Source organism: Lissotriton vulgaris, chromosome 10, assembly GCF_964263255.1.
Source record: "Lissotriton vulgaris chromosome 10, aLisVul1.2, whole genome shotgun sequence".
Lineage (NCBI taxonomy): Eukaryota > Metazoa > Chordata > Amphibia > Caudata > Salamandridae > Lissotriton > Lissotriton vulgaris.
The window spans coordinates 16,072,281-16,091,446 of NC_141698.1; the positions used below are offsets into that span (position 1 = coordinate 16,072,281).

Here is a 19,166-nt window from a genome sequence, read left to right on the forward strand (position 1 = left end):
GCATGTAACATTGCTTTATCAAAGTATCTGAGGATGTTGTTGACTGAATTGCTGGCTGTGAGTGCAATTTGCAGGTTTCCCCTGTGTAATGAATAAAGAGATGTTCTCATCATCACCCAGGTGGAAGGAGAGAGTTCTCTGACAGTTCACACAGCAGTGGTGAGGATGAGCAGAACTGGGGGTCCTGGTTCCAGTCTGGGGGTGACATAAATATGCTGCAAGAGTAAAAGGTAAAACTTTATGAAAAAATAGTTCCACCAAAGTGACTGTTGACAGTATTGCAGCAGCGGGAAACTGATAAGAAAAGCTGACCAGGAACAAGCATTGTTGAATGTAGGAAAATATACCACAGCCAATAGAAATAGAGGGATGGTAAGCGGAATGCACAGGAACCAATGAGAAGCCAGGAAAGAGAGGAGGTAAATCCCTTTTAAGTTTATATTAAAAACAATAGATTTCTCAAGCACAGGTTGCACAGGCGAAACCTGAAAAGGGCGCTCTGATTAACAAGCGCTGCCATGCCACTCAGAGTAAGGACTATGACGAGAAACAGAGGACTAAGGGAGCAGCCAGTAGGTGGCGCTAGACAACGGATGCGGAAAGGGTGAGGTCAGGGGTGATAGAAGAAGAGGCAGGATGGGCTGGGGCCAGTAGAGAGGAGAACAGAAGAATGGAGGCAAAGGGAAGGGTGGAGAGCCAGGGACAGGCCTTGCTGGGGATGGAGAGGGCAGGGGCCAGCGTTGGTCGTCATGGAAACACTGAAGCCCTGTGCTGAGGGTGTGTTATTGTCTTACTATAGCTCACAGGGGGTGGCCTTGGCCACTCTGACGCCTCCTGCCTTTTGTTAACCAGCCCCCGCCCCCACTTGCTGGGAGCCTTAACACAAGGGACGGGGGTGTCAGGCTCTCGAGGACACCCCGCTCTTGCAGTGACATCATCTATCCACGTGCCACAGAGACGGCTCACAGCAGAGCACCGCTGTGAGACAGAGACAGCGCGCAACCTGCATGGAAGAGACCGCAGGAAACACTCGTGAGAGAGAGACCGGGAGAGGCAGAGGCGACGGGGGCAGCAGGGCAGAGACCTGTGAAACAGGCAGAGAGACACGTGCATAGGGTGTGACATACATGACACAAACAGCAGAGCTTACACGTGTCACAGAGACAGCAGGGAACACACATGAGACTGAGAGGCAGAGAAAGACAGCGCAGAGACGTGACAGGAGCAACAGGGCATAGACCTGTGAAACAGAGGCAGAGAGACACGTGCACAGGGTGTGACACGCATGACACAAACAGCAGAGCTTACAAGTGCCACAGAGACAGCAGGAGACACACGTGAGACTGAGAGAGGCAGGAAAGACAGGGCAGAGACGTGACAGGAGCAACAGGGCATAGACCTGGGAAACACAGGCAGAGAGACACGTGCACAGGGTGTGACGTGCATGACACAAACAGCAGAGCTTACACGTGTCACAGAGACAGCAGGGAACAGACATGAGACTGGGAGAGGCAGGGGGAGACAGAGAGAGGCGCACCCGCATGAGTGGGGGCAGGAAGAGGCGGCGGGGAGTGTGCGGTGTGTCCTACGGCCCTTCTCTGCCCTCGGCGGGCAGTGTCTGCTGTTAAAACCCAATCGCTGAGCGTCGGGCAGGACACAGCGGGGCAGGTATTTAGAGCGGGAAGGGGCAGGAGGGTAGGAGCAGTGTCATGGGGGCAGGGGTAGGAGCAGAGTCATGGGGGGCAGGGGTAGGAGCAGTGTAGTAGGGGGTATGGGCAGGGGTAGGAGCAGTGTCATGGGGTGGGGGGGGGGTAAGGGCACGCCTTGCACCGCTCATCTGCCCTCTATATCGACCTGTGCTGAGCTCAGATCTGTAACTGCCCCCGAGGACCATATCACCTGCTGCCCTGGAGAGGGGGTGTCAGGTCAGCGCGGCCCCTCATCCTCCGGGTCAGAGGTCAGGCTGCTGCGTGCTCTCGCATATTTACTGGGGCCAAAGCTGATTGCAGCAGGTACCAGGAGGAGGGGTAACATGGGCGAGGGGGACAGAGCCTGCACGTGAGTCCGGGGCGCTATGGAGGGCAGGGGGGATCGGGGCCTCGCCCCAGGCCGCAGAGGCCAGGCCGGATCCGCTGCGCCTAGAGGCCTCACCAGCGGGCCATAGAGGCCAGGCCGGACCCGCTGCGCCTAGAGGCCTCAACACCGGGCCGCACAGGACAGGCCAGACCCGCTGCACCTAGAGGCCTCACCACCGGGACACACAGGCCAGGCCGGACCCGCTGCGCCTAGAGGCCTCGCTCCCCCGCCACAGAGGCCAGGCCGCACCCGTTGCGCCCAGAGGCCTCACGCCGAGCCACTCACAGGCCAGGCCGGACCCGCTGCGCCTAGAGGCCTCACCACCGGGCCACAGAGGCCAGGCCGAACCCACTGCGCCTAGAGGCCTAACCACCGGGCCTCACAGGCCAGGCCGGACCCGCTGCGCCTAGAGGCCTCACCACCGGGCCACAGAGGCCAGGCCGAACCCGCTGCGCCTAGAGGCCTCACCACCGGGACACACAGGCCAGGCCGGACCCGCTGCGCCTAGAGGCCTCACCACCGGGCCACAGAGGCCAGACCGCACCCGTTGCGCCCAGAGGACTCACGCCGAGCCACACAAAGGCCAGGCCGGACCCGCTGCGCCTAGAGGCCTCACCACCGGGCCACAGAGGCCAGGCCGAACCCGCTGCGCCTAGAGGCCTCACCACCGGGACACACAGGCCAGGCCGGACCCGCTGCGCCTAGAGGCCTCGCCCCCGGGCCACAGAGGCCAGACCGCACCCGTTGCGCCCAGAGGACTCACGCCGAGCCACACAGAGGCCAGGCCGGACCCACTGCGCCTAGAGGCCTAACCACCGGGCCTCACAGGCCAGGCCGACCCGCTGCGCCTAGAGGCCTCACCACCGGGCCACAGAGGCCAGGCAGGACCCGCTGCTCTTAGAGGCCTAACCACCGGGCCTCACAGGCCAGGCCGGACCCGCTGCGCCTAGAGGCCTGACCACCGGGCCACAGAGGTCAGGCCGAACCCGCTGCGTCTAGAGGCCTCACCACCGGGCCTCACAGGCCAGGCCGGACCCGCTGCGCCTTGAGGCCTCACCACCAGGCCACACAGGCCAGGCCGGACCCGCTGCGCCTAGAGGCCTCACCACCAGGCCACACAGGCCAGGCCGGACCCGCTGCGCCTAGAGGCCTCACCAACGGGTCACACAGGCCAGGCCGGACCCGCTGCGCCTAGAGGCCTAACCACCGGGCCTCACAGGCCAGGCCGGACCCGCTGCGCCTAGAGGCCTCACCAACCGGTCACACAGGCTAGGCTGGACCGGTTGCGCCCAGAGGCCTCACGCCGAGCCACACACAGGCCAGGCCGGACCAGCTGTGCCAGTGTGCGGTACATTCGCATGGGTACACCAAGACGAGGGTCGTCTCAGCTTTACTGCAGTGCACCTCATGGGGGTACTGGGCCAGCACGTCACAACAGGGGCAACAGGTAGAGCAGTTGCTAGCGCTGGGGCAGCGCTGGGCGGGGAGTAGGCGCTAGAGACAGAGGCCGAGCTACAGGAGCAGGGCTTGTGAATAAGTGGCGGGGTGCAAAGGGTCGGTACCGACATCACCGGCTGGGCTTTTTTTGGGCCCCAGTATGGGAGGAGGGCGGGGGCGGGGCTCTGCAGCCCGTACCGGGGTGCACTGGTGGAGCTGTGGTAGCTCTCAAGTCTGAGAGAGCAGAGTTCAGAAGGTGCCTCCTAGGACTGCCCCGAAGCCCCGGCCTCCTGCCCTGCTGCCCCTTCCTTTTCTGGCCTCTCTTCCCCTCTTCTCATCCTCCCCTCTTGTGCTGCCTCCTTCACACCGGTCTCTTCTTTCCTTACCCTCCAAAGCTCTCCCTCTGGTCCCCCCTCCCCAACCTGCTCTCCCTTCACTCCGTTGATCTAATATTCTTCACTACCTTTTCTGCTCCCTTAGTTTCTCCCTACTTCTCCTTCCTGCTTCTTTCTTCCTCCGCTGACCTCACTTCCGTCTCCTGCTCCTTCCTCCCCTCTATGGCTGTTATTCCTTCGCCTGCTCCCTCTCCCCTTGGCCTCCTGCCCTGCTCATTCTTCTGATGATATCTCCTCATCCCTCCTCAGCACCTTTACTCCTCTCCTCCACCCCCTCTCCTGCTGTTTGTCTCCCCTTCTGTTCCTCCTTCGTTGAAGTTGGTAATTGGCCTAAGGTTAGGGGCGAGGGGAGGTGTAATTGGCCTAAGGTTAGGGGGAGGGAAGGTGTAATTGGCCTAAGGTTAGGGGCGAGGGGAGGTGTAATTGGCCTAGGGTAAGGGGCGAGGGAAGGTGTAATTGGCCTAGGGTAAGGGGCGAGGGAAGGTGTAATTGGCCTAAGGTTAGGGGGGAGGGAAGGTGTAAATGGCCTAGGGTAAGGGGCGAGGGAAGGTGTAATTGGCCTAAGGTTAGGGGGGAGGGCAGGTGTAATTGGCCTAAGGTTAGGGGTGAGGGCAGGTGTAATTGGCCTAGGGTTAGGGGGGAGGGAAGGTGTAACTGGCCTAAGGTTAGGGGTGAGGGCAGGTGTAATTGGCCTAAGGTTAGGGGTGAGGGAAGGTGTAATTGGCCTAATGTTAGGGGCGAGGGGAGGTGTAATTGGCCTAATGTTAGGGGCGAGGGGAGGTGTAATTGGCCTAGGGTTAGGGGGGAGGGAAGGTGTAATTGGCCTAGGGTTAGGGGGGAGGGAAGGTGTAATTGGCCTAGGGTTAGGGGGGAGGGAAGGTGTAATTGGCCTAGGGTTAGGGGGGAGGGAAGGTGTAACTGGCCTAAGGTTAGGGGTGAGGGCAGGTGTAATTAGCCTAAGGTTAGGGGTGAGGGCAGGTGTAATTGGCCTAGGGTTAGGGGGGAGGGAAGGTGTAACTGGCCTAAGGTTAGGGGTGAGGGCAGGTGTAATTGGCCTAAGGTTAGGGGTGAGGGAAGGTGTAATTGGCCTAATGTTAGGGGCGAGGGGAGGTGTAATTGGCCTAGGGTTAGGGGGGAGGGAAGGTGTAATTGGCCTAAGGTTAGGGGTGAGGGCAGGTGTAATTGGCCTAAGGTTAGGGGTGAGGGAAGGTGTAATTGGCCTAAGGTTAGGGGCGAGGGGAGGTGTAATTGGCCTAGGGTAAGGGGCGAGGGAAGGTGTAATTGGCCTAAGGTTAGGGGTGAGGGAAGGTGTAATTGGCCTAAGGTAAGAGGGAGGGAAGGTGCATTTGGCCTAAGGTTAGGGGCGAGGGGAGGTGTAATTGGCCTAGGGTTAGGGGTGAGGGCAGGTGTAATTGGCCTAAGGTTAGGGGCGAGGGAAGGTGTAATTGGCCTAAGGTTAGGGGCGAGGGGAGGTGTAATTGGCCTAAGGTTAGGGGCGAGGGGAGGTGTAATTGGCCTAAGGTTAGGGGCGAGGGAAGGTGTAATTGGCCTAAGGTTAGGGGCGAGGGGAGGTGTAATTGGCCTAGGGTAAGGGGCGAGGGAAGGTGTAATTGGCCTAAGGTTAGGGGTGAGGGAAGGTGTAATTGGCCTAAGGTTAGGGGGGAGGGAAGGTGTAATTGGCCTAAGGTTAGGGGTGAGGGCAGGTGTAATTGGCCTAAGGTTAGGGGTGAGGGAAGGTGTAATTGGCCTAAGGTTAAGGGGAGGGAAGGTGTAATTGGCCTAAGGTTAGGGAGAGGGAAGTTGTAATTGGCCTAGTGTTAGGGGGAGGGTACAAGATCCTTAGTAAGATTTTGGCGGCTCGACTGACCCAATATATCCCCCAGTTAGTGCACCCGGACCAATGTGGTTTCGTACCGGGCCAGAGTACTGCAATGAATCTGCGGAGGCTCAGCCAGATTATGCTGCACGTGGACGCGGCGAATGGTGCAGAGGGTTGTGTATCTTTAGACCTCCGGCAGGCATTTGATTCCATCCGGTGGGATTACATGTTGGAGACGTTCGGTAAATTTGGGATACCGCCCGAGTACATAAAATGGGTGACGCTGCTATACACGCATCCCACGGCTTGGGTACCCACCAATAAGTGCATCTCGGGGACTATGGCTATAGCGAAGGGCACCAGACAGGGTTGCCCGATGTCCCCACTGCTTTTTATCCTAGCCTTAGAACCACTGTTGTTTAAACTCAGGAATTCTGCCCAGCATGGAGGTATACAGAGGCACGCAATGACACATGTGGTGTCGGCTTATGCGGACAACTTGATACTTTATCTACGGGACATAGGGGGCTGTCTTGACCCTATACCGGGGATATTTGAGGAGTTCAGGCTCCTATCGGGTCTCACGATCAATGACACTAAGTCGTATGGGTATTGTTTCGACGCCTCCAGGGAGTACGCGCAACTGCGATTCCCCCCCCCCCCCCACAGTTTCCAGATGGCGCCGACGACCTTCCGATACTTGGGGATACAAGTATACAGGGAAAAGCAGGACATGCTAGACGGGAACCTAGGACGAGCGATCACCGCGCTAAAGACGCAAGTGCAGTTTTGGAACGCGCTGCCACTGTCGGTGGCCGGCAGAGTGGCCATCTCTAAAATGGTGGTGCTGCCCCGCCTCCTATATTACTTCACGAACCTACTGCTTTTGATCCCGAATAGCACATTCAATACACTCAACACTGTCATTACCGAACTGGTATGGGGGTCGGGTAGGCGACGAATCAGTCTAGCCAAACTACAGTTGCCGACCGACCAGGGTGGGATGAGGGTCCCGGATATGAAAGCGTATGGCTACGCGTGCCAACTACAGTGGCTAGCCTACTGGTTGGCGGGACGCAACCTCCACGAACTGGACATGTCCTAGTCAGAGAGAGCGAATGGCACCATACACAAACTGTTACTGCCGAGGGTTCAGGTTCCCAGTTCGACAGCACACCTGCTTAGGCTTGCCATCCATTGCTGGAGGAAAGCGGTAAAGTACACAAATGCAAGGTCTTTCTATGCACCCACGATACCCCTGTTGGGACTTCCCCTCGGCACGCGTCCGCTGTCTGACCACGAACTCGCTCCCTGGCATGACGCGGGGGTTCTACAGGTTGGTGACCTATTTGTCGATGGCAATATGATGGTATATGTGGACTTTTGCAGGGCACACCAGACTCCGGAGGGAGGGTTTCTCCTATACGCTAGAATCAGACACTACGTCACGTTGACCTGGGCACCGGACGGCACAGAACCACCCACGAATCCGTTGCTCACTATGCAGTGCTTAATGGGACAGGCAGCCATCTAACGAAATGGATAACGCACGGCATCAGGTCGGGGAGGGCCGCTTCACTCCAACATACCTGAGAAAGGTGGGAGGGTGACGCACGCAGGGTTTTCAGGGACAAGGAATGGGAAAGAATATTGAAATTCCCCAAGAAGGTTTTGAGGAACCCTAAATTTAAGTTTATTCAGCTAATGGTTGTGCACAGAGCGTACCTCACCCCACACCGACTGCGCACCATGTTTCCTGACACTGAGGACACATGCCCCCGCTGTGATTAAAGTAAAAAATAACCCCAATTTGCAAAAAAAAACTTCTCACCTTGGACAAAACTTTGCTTGGCGAAGATAGACTGCAGAGATGTGCGACCTTTGCAGTGGGTGATAATAGTGCAAAGTAAATTGTTGCGCACTCAGTTCCGGGTCGGAAAGCGCCGGTAGGGTCTCAGTCAGTCGAGGTGAGTGAGGTGGGAACATGAAAGAGCAGCTTCTTAAGGTGCCCGTGACCTTGTGTCACTGGCCTGGGTCTAACTCCCCCCCCCACCCCCCACACCCCCTCCTTCCACCCACCCCCTCTCTGATGACCATGGAAGACAGACTTATTTAGCGCTTGTCTTGGGGCTGAAGATGTGTCTCACATATGACGCCCAACGAGACCCCGAGAAATCGGGGGTGGGGGGTGGGGGGGTGTTCACTTGAGACCAAGCGAGGTCTAGCTGGGATAAGCTGCTCTCTCGGGGGTGGGGCAAAGACTCGTCTTGTCTTAATTAGTTCCCACTTGTACTTGCAGTCTTGCACTAATAAGCTACACAAATGATGGAATGGAATGTCCCCGCGGTGAGTGTCACTGGTTCGAACTGATTCATACAATTCCACCATCCATTTTGTGATGGACATTAAGTAAATTAACCCAATCGAAGAAAGACAATGAACGACAAAGAACGGAAGATACTTCACCTCGGACGGATACATTTAATGAAATGAAAATCTAAAAATAGAAAACGAATCAAATGGATGCAAAGACCAGTTTGCAGGGCCGGCTCTAGGCATGTGCAAGCTGTGCACCTGCACAGGGCCACCAAACCCCAGGGGCCACCACGCCAATATATATCCTTAATATATTAATCCTCTGAGGATGGATACATATTTGCGTGGTGGCCCCTGGCAGGGATTTGGCGGCCTCTGGCTCTGTTCCACTTCTAAACTCCCTGACCCCCTCCCCTCTTTACTGGCCTGCGTGCTCCGCCCCGCCCGGACCCCCTCATCCGGGCCCCCTACCTACGCTCCCTGCCCAGGGCCACCATGAGCCTAGAGCCGGCCCTGCAGTTTGCATTCCTATAATTGGATTTGTTCCCCTGAAAACCAAACAAAGTGGAGCAGTTGCTGGTGCTGTGCAGAGAAAAGGAGGCGCTATGGGTTGAAAACTCGTGAAACAGAGTCCATGAAAACTCTTTAAGAAGTAAACTCTTTATTTAAGACTACACTGCACACCCATTGCTTCTGAACTTGCTAGTGAGAGGGTGTGATATACAACAGGGAGTAATGCTGGGGTTAGCTCCTGTTTCATCGAGGCTGCTGTGGAAGCCCCCTTACAATCCACGCAAGGAGCTGCTCACCAGGTAGACATTAGGCAGGGCCCTGGAATTATGTGGCAAGAGTGTGGCAGAGTTAACTAAGTCATGTGTCAAAAAATGGAAAATTATGTGTTGGAATATGGCACTTTTTGTGATAGTTTTTCTTCTTTCTTTTGTCGTATTTACCCATGTTAACACTGTCTTAGAAAAGGATAGGATGCATTTGTACCACTTTAGCACTTAAAGACAGTATTAGGCTAAACAAAGTTTATCCGACAACCTTCTACTGGACAACAGCACATTTTGCTGCACATTTTGTCATTTTTGTTCTGTTTGAGCTACATACAAATTGTTTTCGTTAAAATCTGCAAATTAAGCAGCAGGTGAAGGATTACGTGGCAAATGCGGTAACTCCATAATTGTGCGAAAAACGCTGCACCTGAAAATCTCATACAGCTAGATTCATGAAAGAGCCGTTTTGCGAGTCCTTATTATTATTACGAGATATTAAGGAATCGCTATTAAGGACTTGCAAAACGGGATTCATGTAGGAATCGCTAAATAAATTGCGATTCCTACACATTCCTTATTTGCGATTAGCAAATTGCTAATCGCAAATAAGGAATAACTCCCCATTCATTCCTATAGGCATGAATGGGGAGTATTCCTTATTTGCGATTAGCAATTTTCTAATCGCAAATAAGATAGTGATTTCAAGGGTGCTAGGGGTGTCCAAAGGACACCCTGTAGCACCCCTGAAATGCAAATTTACACAGGTGTTGCGCACACACATGTCCAAAGGACATGTGTGTGTGTAACATGCAACAGATAAAAATGCACTAAAGTGCATTTTTCTATTTTTTCGCTATTTACCACGAAGTCAGACTTCGTGGTAAATAGCGGCCAAATATTGCGAATTCGCTATTTAAAATTGGTTAATGAATTGCATTTAAGGAATCTCTAATAGAGATTCCTTAAATGCTATTCCTCGCAAATATGCGATTTCGCAAATAGCGATTTTTGCATTTGGGTTGATGAATCCCAAATGCAAAAATTGCGCTTGCAAAGGGCCAGATTCTCAGAATCTGGCCCTTTGCAAGCGCAATTTCCTTTCATGAATCTGGTTGATAGTTCCAGTGGCCTTGACATTCGTTTGAAGCATGATAAAAGCAATGACTGATCTTCCCCCGTCCCTGCCAGCCTTTCACTAGTATAATCCATCCAGCGATACAGCGCAATCTGGAAAAGAAGGTTAATTATAAACATTCGCTTTTGACCTGGACCTCGAGGGGACATTAACATGAGGTCTAGAGATGAGAAATGGGACAAGAAGAGGCAGATTGGCTGGTGTTATTTCTTTAGATGAACTGGCTGAAAATAATGCACTTTTTAACGCAAAATGCATCCTCGCACTTTTTGTTTAGCACAATGTGATTCACTTTGCACTAAAAATGGCGCACAAGTAATCGTGATGCTCCCCACATCCACTCGATCTCTGCCCGTTCACGTTGTTGCCGTGGTCCCTTCTGTAGGATGTTTACCCGAACAACTCCTGAATTATGCCGCATGGGAATCTTAGCAGTGCTGATAAACGCACTCCTCTTATCGACGTCAGAGGATGGACAGTGGGGACGGCCCTGCTGGGTCTCTTGACCATGTGACATCCATGCTGTCCTCAGATCTGTGCAGCAGGGCGTTATCCCACTGAGACATCTTGTGGTCGGCTGTACATCGAGAGCAGAGGGCACCAGCAGTAGGCACCACAGAGTGGGGGCGGGGGCACGAGGCGCCCCATGCGGCGAGCAGACCCAGCGCTTCGATTCCATTAAGTGGTTCGGCGAGGCGGACTAAGTGATGGGCAGGTGGATGGGAGGCGGGGGAGGGGGGGGTCAACTCTGGGACGCCCCCACTCGCATCTTTCATGGTTGGCTGTGCAGCCATCAGGGAGTGCCCATGACTGAAGTTGGCACTAAACCACCGTCTGGGCACCGCCGACACATCTCTAGATGATGCCCCCACCCCCCAACAAGAACAGCAGCTGCTCCGTTCTCCTCTGCCCCTCAGCCGGCAGATCGAAACCAGGGTGTGTCTCCTCCTCAAAGAACTCAACATCGCCAAAAAAATGAGACAGACCCTCGAGAGGCAGAAAGTGTCTCATCCTCAAAGAACTCAGGGGCATATTATCAAGGGCACTATCGCCGCTTTAGCGTGACTTTTTCCTGCGGTAGCGGCGATAATTTTATCGCCCTATTAGCAAGCTGTCGCTAACAACAGTTAGCGACAGCTTGTAGGCGATAGCTAGCGGTTTGGGGCCCGCTTTCCATGTCAGCGATATTTATCGCTAATGAAATGCAAAGTGGGCGTACCCAAACTGCTAGCGACTGAAAGCAGTCGCTAACATCGCGATTGCTTATTATCAACGCAAGCGAAGCGATAAAAAAATTTGGGCTAAGCGCGAATATCGCCAAAACCTAACGTCTGCTCATACCATTCTTAACCTGTACATCCAATGGGAGGTGGATATTCAGGTTAAGACCCTATTGGCAATGGTGCCTGAATATCGCTGGATAGCGATATTCACACATTTCGCTGCTATCGCCGGATATTTTATCGCATTTGAGATCAACGTTTTAATAGCACGTTATCTCTGCGATAAAATCTGGCAATGCGCGGCGATAAAAAATATATCGCTAAGCTTATTTAGCGATAAATATCGCTAGATGTTGGTAATATGCCCCTTACTTACTACGTTGATTACGTTTGCTGTCGTGTGTTTTTAAGCAGTGATTAATCCCACGCAGACCCAACCAGCCGCCCACAGAGCTGAATCCAAGCTCCTCTGCGTCACTGACTGAGCATCTATGCACAAGTGCCACATTTCATGTACGCAAAGTCACACTCTGGAATTTGGGATGTATGTCGTTACAATGCATGCTTTTTTTGTGATGTATGTCGTTACAACGTATGCTTTTTCCACGCATGCCTTTACAACGCAGGTTTTACAATGCAAGTCGTTACAACTACTTGCGTTGGGGGGCGCTGGATAGTGAATAGTTTAATTTACTATTCCAACTCCAGTCCCCGTGGATAGTAGGGAAGGTTTTAGATAGTAATTAAACTATTCCCTATCCTCCAGCGCCCTCCAGCACAAGTCGTTGTAACGACTTGTGTTGTAATTCCTGCGTTGTAAAGGTACTGCGTGGAAAAAGTTTAGTTGTAAAGTATGTTTACCAGAATTTGCCACCATCAGACACAAAATGGAACAGAACTTCCTGACCAAAGTCACAAAACAACAACATTCAGTTACCCCCTCCCCCCCCAACCCACCCATTTTTTCTGGAGCATCTCTGACCATATATAGTGGCCTCTGCAGACACTCAGTGTGAGCTGAGACCACTTCAAGAGCCCTCAGCCTCCAGTCACCCAAAGGCCACAACACACACTCTTCACCAAATATTCAAATCTTTGTCAATGTGTGAGCTCCAAGCGGCCTCCTCTTCCCACCACTGGTCTTATCTATATGCAAGCCCTCCCCTCACTCTGCCACCCGACCCACCACCGAGAGGACCTCGATGCTGGATAAATGTTCAACAAATAGATCAATAAAGATAAAACCATGGCCTCAGGCACTGTGGAGTCTGGGCGGCCCATGGTCCCGCCTTACCTCTGGTCGCTGATGGCTCTCTTCCTGCGCCTCAGGAGGTTTCCAAGCGGTTCTAGAAGGAAAGGTAGGCCGGAGAGCAGAGGGTTAGTCTTTCTATTATATATATTTACTTTTTTACTTTCAGTTATAGGATACTGTGCAGTATTTTTCTTGCAACAATTTTTTTTCCAGTTATTCTACATTTATTGAAAGTTTTCTCACACATCACAAATGGGTTTCCGTACTGAATGATGCGGGTGCCGGTTCCTTTATGGCGTTTACAGACAAGGCGGTGCCGCGCCATGATGCAATTTTGAATGTCCTTTTTGCTTATGTTGCAAAGCATCGACAAAAAGTATTTTGCTTTTTACCTATGTTGAAGACCATCGGCAAAAGCATTGACAACACCAATAGGTCTCAAAGGCGACACCTATTGGCTTTATCAATGCTTATTGTAAAGTGGTTTGGGATTTTATTGTGTTGAGTCCTTTATCTAGAAATGTTGACCAACCGCAAGAGCGTAAAGACGTAAGTGGCTGCTTTGGTCCTAGTCTAGCTTGGCCAGGACCCCGGATGAAGAGACACCCATTAGCATGATGAGAGCAAATGCAACAAGATAACAATTGTTTCTGAACCTTTTCACATCTAACTACAGACTATCATTTTAACCCCTTCGATGCTGATGACGAGCTGAGCTCGTCATCTAACGCGGCTTTTTGAAAAAAGCCGCGTAGCGCGAAAATTACCGCCGCAGCGATGAGGTTAAGGATTTATGACAGCACTCCGCTGTATCAGTCACTGCTAGACACAGCACTCGAACACAGCACGTACGTCATGGTCATGTGCAGTCCTACCATGATGTACGTCTGACGTAGGATATTACGGCGACGAGGAGGAGGGCAGCCCGGGACGCCACGGTAAGGTGTGTGTTTTTATTTTACTTTAATTGTACATTTTATTTCAAAAATCTTTATTGCGGCAGGGTTGGGAGGAGGGAGTGTCCAGGGCAGAACTCCGCTCCGCTGCGGATTCAGACGTTTTGCAGGAACTTCGCGTTCTCCGCGGAACGCGGAGTATGCAACATTCAGCAAACTCCACCAGCTGAGCGGAGTTGGTGCCCAGGGTTAGGTAAAACCTTGACCTGTATGTCAATTATGTGGAATTTATTCTTCTAAGGTAACGAAATGGCACTGCATCTGAGATATGTTGAAGGAAAGCATTTAGCGCTATTTTCCTGTTCAATGTTATTGCTAACCCTGATCGTAGTTCGCGAAGTAGCGCTACGCATAGGTATGCGAAGTGCACTTTGCACTACGCGAGCTACGCGTAGCACTACGCGAACTGCGTAGTAGCCTGTTCGGGGATGATTGCACAGTGCCGGATGCTTGTCCGCACTCTGCAATCATTGAAAACGACATCTCGCACAGTGCAAGCTGTCGTTTTCTGCCGCTCGAGTAGATTTTTACTCGAGCGGCAGCTTTCTCAACGAGGACTGGTAGGTAGTTTCTCATCGCGAGCGGTCACGAGCATACGCGGCCACTCGCAATGAGAAACCTGACCTCCCCGTGTTGAGAATATCACCGGGAGGTTTATTTTCCACGCTCACGATCGGCAACTTGATATTGCTGATCGCGAACGAGGAAAAAAGTCTCGCTGGGATGTAATTTTGCTTGCTCGCGGTCGCCAACTTGATGTTGAGGACCGCGAGCAAGCAAAAAATGACCATTGCACTACGCTACGCGTGTTTGCACTGTGCTATGTGCAATTCGCATAGTGCGAAGTAGCGCAAACTACGCTAGCGTAGCGTAGTTGTCCGCCCAGGCCTAGTTATTGCACATAGAAAAGCTCTGCAAAAGGTGCGTTTGCAAAGAAATAGTCTGCGCAAATATTTTTTAAGCTTAGATGGTTTGTTTCGAGTCAAAATTACTTTGCTAAGAAATGAGAATTACCGTAGGCTGCAGAAAAAAATAGCAGAGGGAAAGGCGAACGGTGAACGCGTGTGTAAAAAAAAAAATGACGTCAGTGCAAACGTGTGTTATTTCTCTCCACCATGACTCAACCTATTGCACATTCGAAGCAGGTATTTATATTTCAAAGCTGCAAATGTGAAATGGGTGACTCATCAAATTCTCAGGAGACCCACACAGAGCAGTGATCAGGTCAGTAAATAGCTCCTGTATGCCAAAACAAGTCAGACAGGCGGTTCCTATAATGACACTTCATGTGATGTCATTTCCGGTGACATCCCTAAAGTCAACAGGGATGCATGCCTCAAGCCCTCTGTATTCTCGCCTAATTGGAAATATTTCAAAGGTAGCTATGGGAACAGTGTCATGAATGGAGCGCTGTCATAGTGACTGGCCACAAACGGGGTGTGCCAAACCATCATTTTGCCGGTAAAGTCTTCTGAAGGTGGGTGGCACGCTTCAACCAATCAATCGGAATTTGTTAAGCGAGATTACTCACCCGCTAGGGTCTCAAGGCGCTGTAGGGAAGGGGGGTGCAGGTCAGCCTGGGCACTGAGGTTCATTCGAAGAGCCAGGTCTTAAGATCCTTCCTGCATTGGGTCAACAACGCGGATTGCCTGAGGTGGAGGGGCGGGTCTTCCAGGTCTTTGCAGCGAGGTAGGAGAAGGATCTTCTGGTCTGGTCTTGTGGATCCACGGGACGGTGGCTAGGGCCAGGTCGTCAGAGTGGAGGTGTCTGGTGGGTACGTGGAATGAGAGGTGGTGGTACAGGTATGCTGGTCCAGCGTCGTGCAGGGCTTTGTAGGTGTGTGTGAGGAGTTTGAACGTAACTGTTGTTGACTGGGAGCCAGCGGAGTTCTCGCAGGTGTTCGGAGTTGTGGTTGCGGCCGGTGGATGATGAGGACCAGTACGGCTGCAGCATTCTGAATGTTCTGTAGTTTCCTGAGGAGTTTCTGGGTGACGCTGGCATAGAGTGCATTGCCGTAGTCGGGTCTGCTGATGATGAGTGCGCGGGCGTCCGTCTTTCTGGTCTCCGTGGGGATCCACCTGAGGGTCTTTTGTAGCTGGTGAAGAGTGTGGAAGCAGGAGGAGGAGACGGCATTGATCTGGCGGTTCATTGTGAGTGAGGAGTCCAGTATGATGCCAGAGTTTGTGCGTGGTCCATGGGTGTGGTGGGGGGTTCGGGGTAGTTTCCTAGCATGGTGGACCACCAGGACTCTTGCCAGGTGGAGGTGTCAGTCCCCAGGATGAGGACTTCAGTCTTGTCTAATTGAGCTTGAGGCAGCTGTCTCTCATCCAGGTAGGAACGGCCTCATCCGACTGAGGAAATATTTTCTGGCGATTGTGGGTTCACTGCTGAGGGAGAGGATCCGCTGGGTGTCGTCAGCATCGGAGACATTGTTGTGTCTGTGGTTACTGACGACATCCACATTCCTTAACATCTTTTAATGTTGCAAAGCATGTTGTCATAAAAATACACTGTGAGCAAAAATTCCAGCAAAAAAGGTGTTGAAGAACAATGTTCCTTCTTGTGAGAGAATTCTCCAGCTAATGGAGTTCTGTTGCTAGAATTATTCCACAAACAAACTGCTTTAGTTGTTGTAGAATTTTGTTGCCCACCCGGAAGTGAAGCCACTTCAAAGACATTAACTCTAGGAAGGGTACTGAACTATTCCAAAGTCAACACTACATGGGCCAATGGCTTACCTTTGGCACCCTTGCTTCTGAAGCCAGGGGGTGGCCTGCAGTGGCACCAGTGCCAGGGCTGCGTATTATGATATGAGGCGCTGCGTGCCATGATATGAGGCGCTGCGTGCGCTGCGTGCCATGATATGAGGCGCTGCGTGCCATGATATGAGGCGCTGCGTGCGCTGCGTGCCATGATATGAGGCGCTGCGTGCCATGATATGAGGCGCTGCGTGCGCTGCGTGCCATGATATGAGGCGCTGCTGCCATGATATGAGGCGCTGTGTGCCATGATATGAGGCGCTGCGTGCCATCATATGAGGCGCTGCGTGCCATGATATGAGGCGCTGCGTGCCATCATATGAGGCGCTGCGTGCCATGATATGAGGTGCTGTACACCCTGGAATTCTTGACTTTCCCTAGGAAGGAACACCTCGTCGAGAGCCTGCACTACTGACCACCGCAGGTGCCACGCCAGCCTCTACCGGTGAGAGGCCAGGTGGCTGGGATGGGCACGGAGGTATCTGGTGGAAGGAAGGGTTCTTGGCGCTGGATCTGAGCTCTGCTGGGTGGGTTGATGTGACTGCCAATCCTGTGAGAGGACAGTGATTGCTTCAGCTTTCAAATGTGCCCCAGAGAAACTTTGGCCACAATAAATCCAGGCTTTTATTTAGGTGTCGTTCCTTCATTAAATCTCAATCAAAAGTCATTTCAATTTAATATGAGCATTTTACAAAATGAAACCACAACGACGATGTGAGATATTTTTAATGTACTTTTCCTTCATTATTGACGTACGTTGCGATAATGGAAATAAGGGATCTCCCAGAGGGATGGAGGGCGTGGTGGAACGAACACTCGCGTCACGCCATCCACGTCATTAGAAGTGATGTCACAAGCCTAACATGATACTCACCTCTTAATTTCAAGTGAAACTTGAGATATATGTTTATTATTATCAAATGTACCTTATAGTGCATATACTACACATTTACGCCGGCTGGGTGCCTTTCTCCTGTGGTTTGTTGTGGTCAGAGCACCTCCCGCCTCACAGACACTGAACGGATGTACAGATGGACACTAAGTTTGAGCCCAAAACCTTTCTTTAAATAGTGGGTGAGTCCGCCGGACGCACTCGGCCCACTCCACCCCCAGAGAGCAGCCCTCTCGTCGAGGCGCTCTTTGCTTTAAGAACCACTTTACCTTGAGAAAGGTAATGGGCCCAAAACAGAGCGAAACATGTGTCACTTCTCTTCTGTGAATCCATCCTTACTCCTGTGTTCTGTAAGTGCCTGGTGGTCCGGAAAGAATGGGGTCTGCCTCTCTGCAAGGATTATAGAGGAGCGTGAAAGGTTTCCTCTGGGACTCCAGGGTCAGTTGCTGTTAGTTTATTTTCTCCTCACAGAATAGTCACACCAAGAGGAGGCTTCAACTTCAGACAACTGACGCCCTTCCTCAATATTCGCTGACTCCGGGGACTTCTAGGCACTAGCCCCCAGATTCATCAAAGTCCTGTTTTGCGAGTCCTTAATAGCGATTTTTAAGAAATCGCTATTAAAGACTCGCAAAACGGGATGCAAGTAGAAATCGCAATATTTTTTGCGATATCTACAGCTTCCTTATTTGCGATACGCTAATTGCTAATTGCAAAATCGCAAATAAGGAATGGCTGTCCCATTCATTCCTATGGGCCTAAAGGCCCATAGGAATGAATGGGGAGTCATTCCTTATTTGCGATTAGCAAATAGCGAATCGCAAATAAGGAAGCGATTTCAAGGGTGCCAGGGTGTCCAAAGGACACCCTGTAGCACCCCTGAAATGGTAATGTACACTGGTGTTGCGCACACACATGTCCAAAGGACATGTGTGTGTGTAACATACAACTTAAAAAAATGCACTAAAGTGCATTTTTCTAAGTTTTTGCTATCTACCACGTAGTTAGACTTCGCGGTAAATAGCGGTCCCAGATTGGGAATTCGCAATATTAAAATTGTTCATTAATTGCATTTAAGGAATCTAAAATTGAGATTCCTTAAATGCAATTATTCGCAATTTAGCGATTTTTAGAATTGCGATTTTTGCATTTGGGATGATAAAGGCCCATAGGAATGAATGGGGAGTCATTCCTTATTTGCGATTAGCAAATAGCGAATTGCAAATAAGGAAGCGATTTCAAGGGTGCCAGGGTGTACAAAGGACACCCTGTAGCACCCCTGAAATGGTAATGTACACTGGTGTTGCGCACACACATGTCCAAAGGACATGTGTGTGTGTAACATACAACTTAGAAAAATGCACTAAAGTGCATTATTCTACGTTTTTGCTATTTACGACATGGTTAGACTTCGCGGTAAATAGCGGTCCCAGATTGCGAATTCACAATATTAAAATTGTTCATGAATTGCATTTAAGGAATCTCAAATTGAGATTCCTTAAATGCAATTATTTGCAATTTAGCGATTTCTAGTATTGCGATTTTTGCATTTGGGATGATAAATCCCAAATGCAAAAATAGCGCTCGCAAAGGGCCCGATTCTCAGAATCGGGACCTTTGAGAGCCGATTGCGGCTTGATGAATCTGGCTGTAGGAGGCCTAAAGCAGTCGCCAGTGCGTCATAGTCTAAACTAGCAGTGTGGGCACAAAACCTGCCCGTCCATGCCAGTGACACCCCAGGGCTCTCCAGCAGCCTCAGGCCCGGTCCGTTCGGAGGGAGGACTACAATACCCAGAATGCAGCAGGGTGGCAGATGCAGTCACCTGCTCCTTTACTTTACGGAGGGAACGGACGTAACCGTATCTGGCCAACCAAAAGAGCACCCGCAATGGATTAATTTACCAGGCACGCGCCTGCAGGAGCTCCCCCCCCCCCCCCGACAGAATTATTAATCATTACAAGGCCTTTGCCAACACGTCCGCGGAAGCCCCTCCCACCGCATTAAAGATAAGACCCCTTCAATAACACAGGATGGCAGCGCACCAGGGCGCGAGGGGCCCCGCCCAGGGGTCCCGGGGGCCCCCATCAGGCGAGGACGCCCAGCCGGCACTAACGCGCCCCCTGACC

At 51.8% G+C, this 19,166-nt stretch overlaps 1 protein-coding gene across 5 annotated transcripts in view; it reads right to left on the bottom strand.

The window, feature by feature from the left end:
• Positions 1-19,166, bottom strand: part of L1CAM (L1 cell adhesion molecule) — a 603,152-nt gene that overhangs the window by 316,072 nt on the left and 267,914 nt on the right. For all 5 annotated transcript variants that reach the window (XM_086940236.1, XM_086940234.1, XM_086940237.1 and 2 more), the window contains one exon: positions 12,475-12,526. The gene's annotated coding sequence lies outside the window, so the exon portion shown is untranslated. The remainder of the gene's footprint in view (positions 1-12,474; positions 12,527-19,166) is intronic.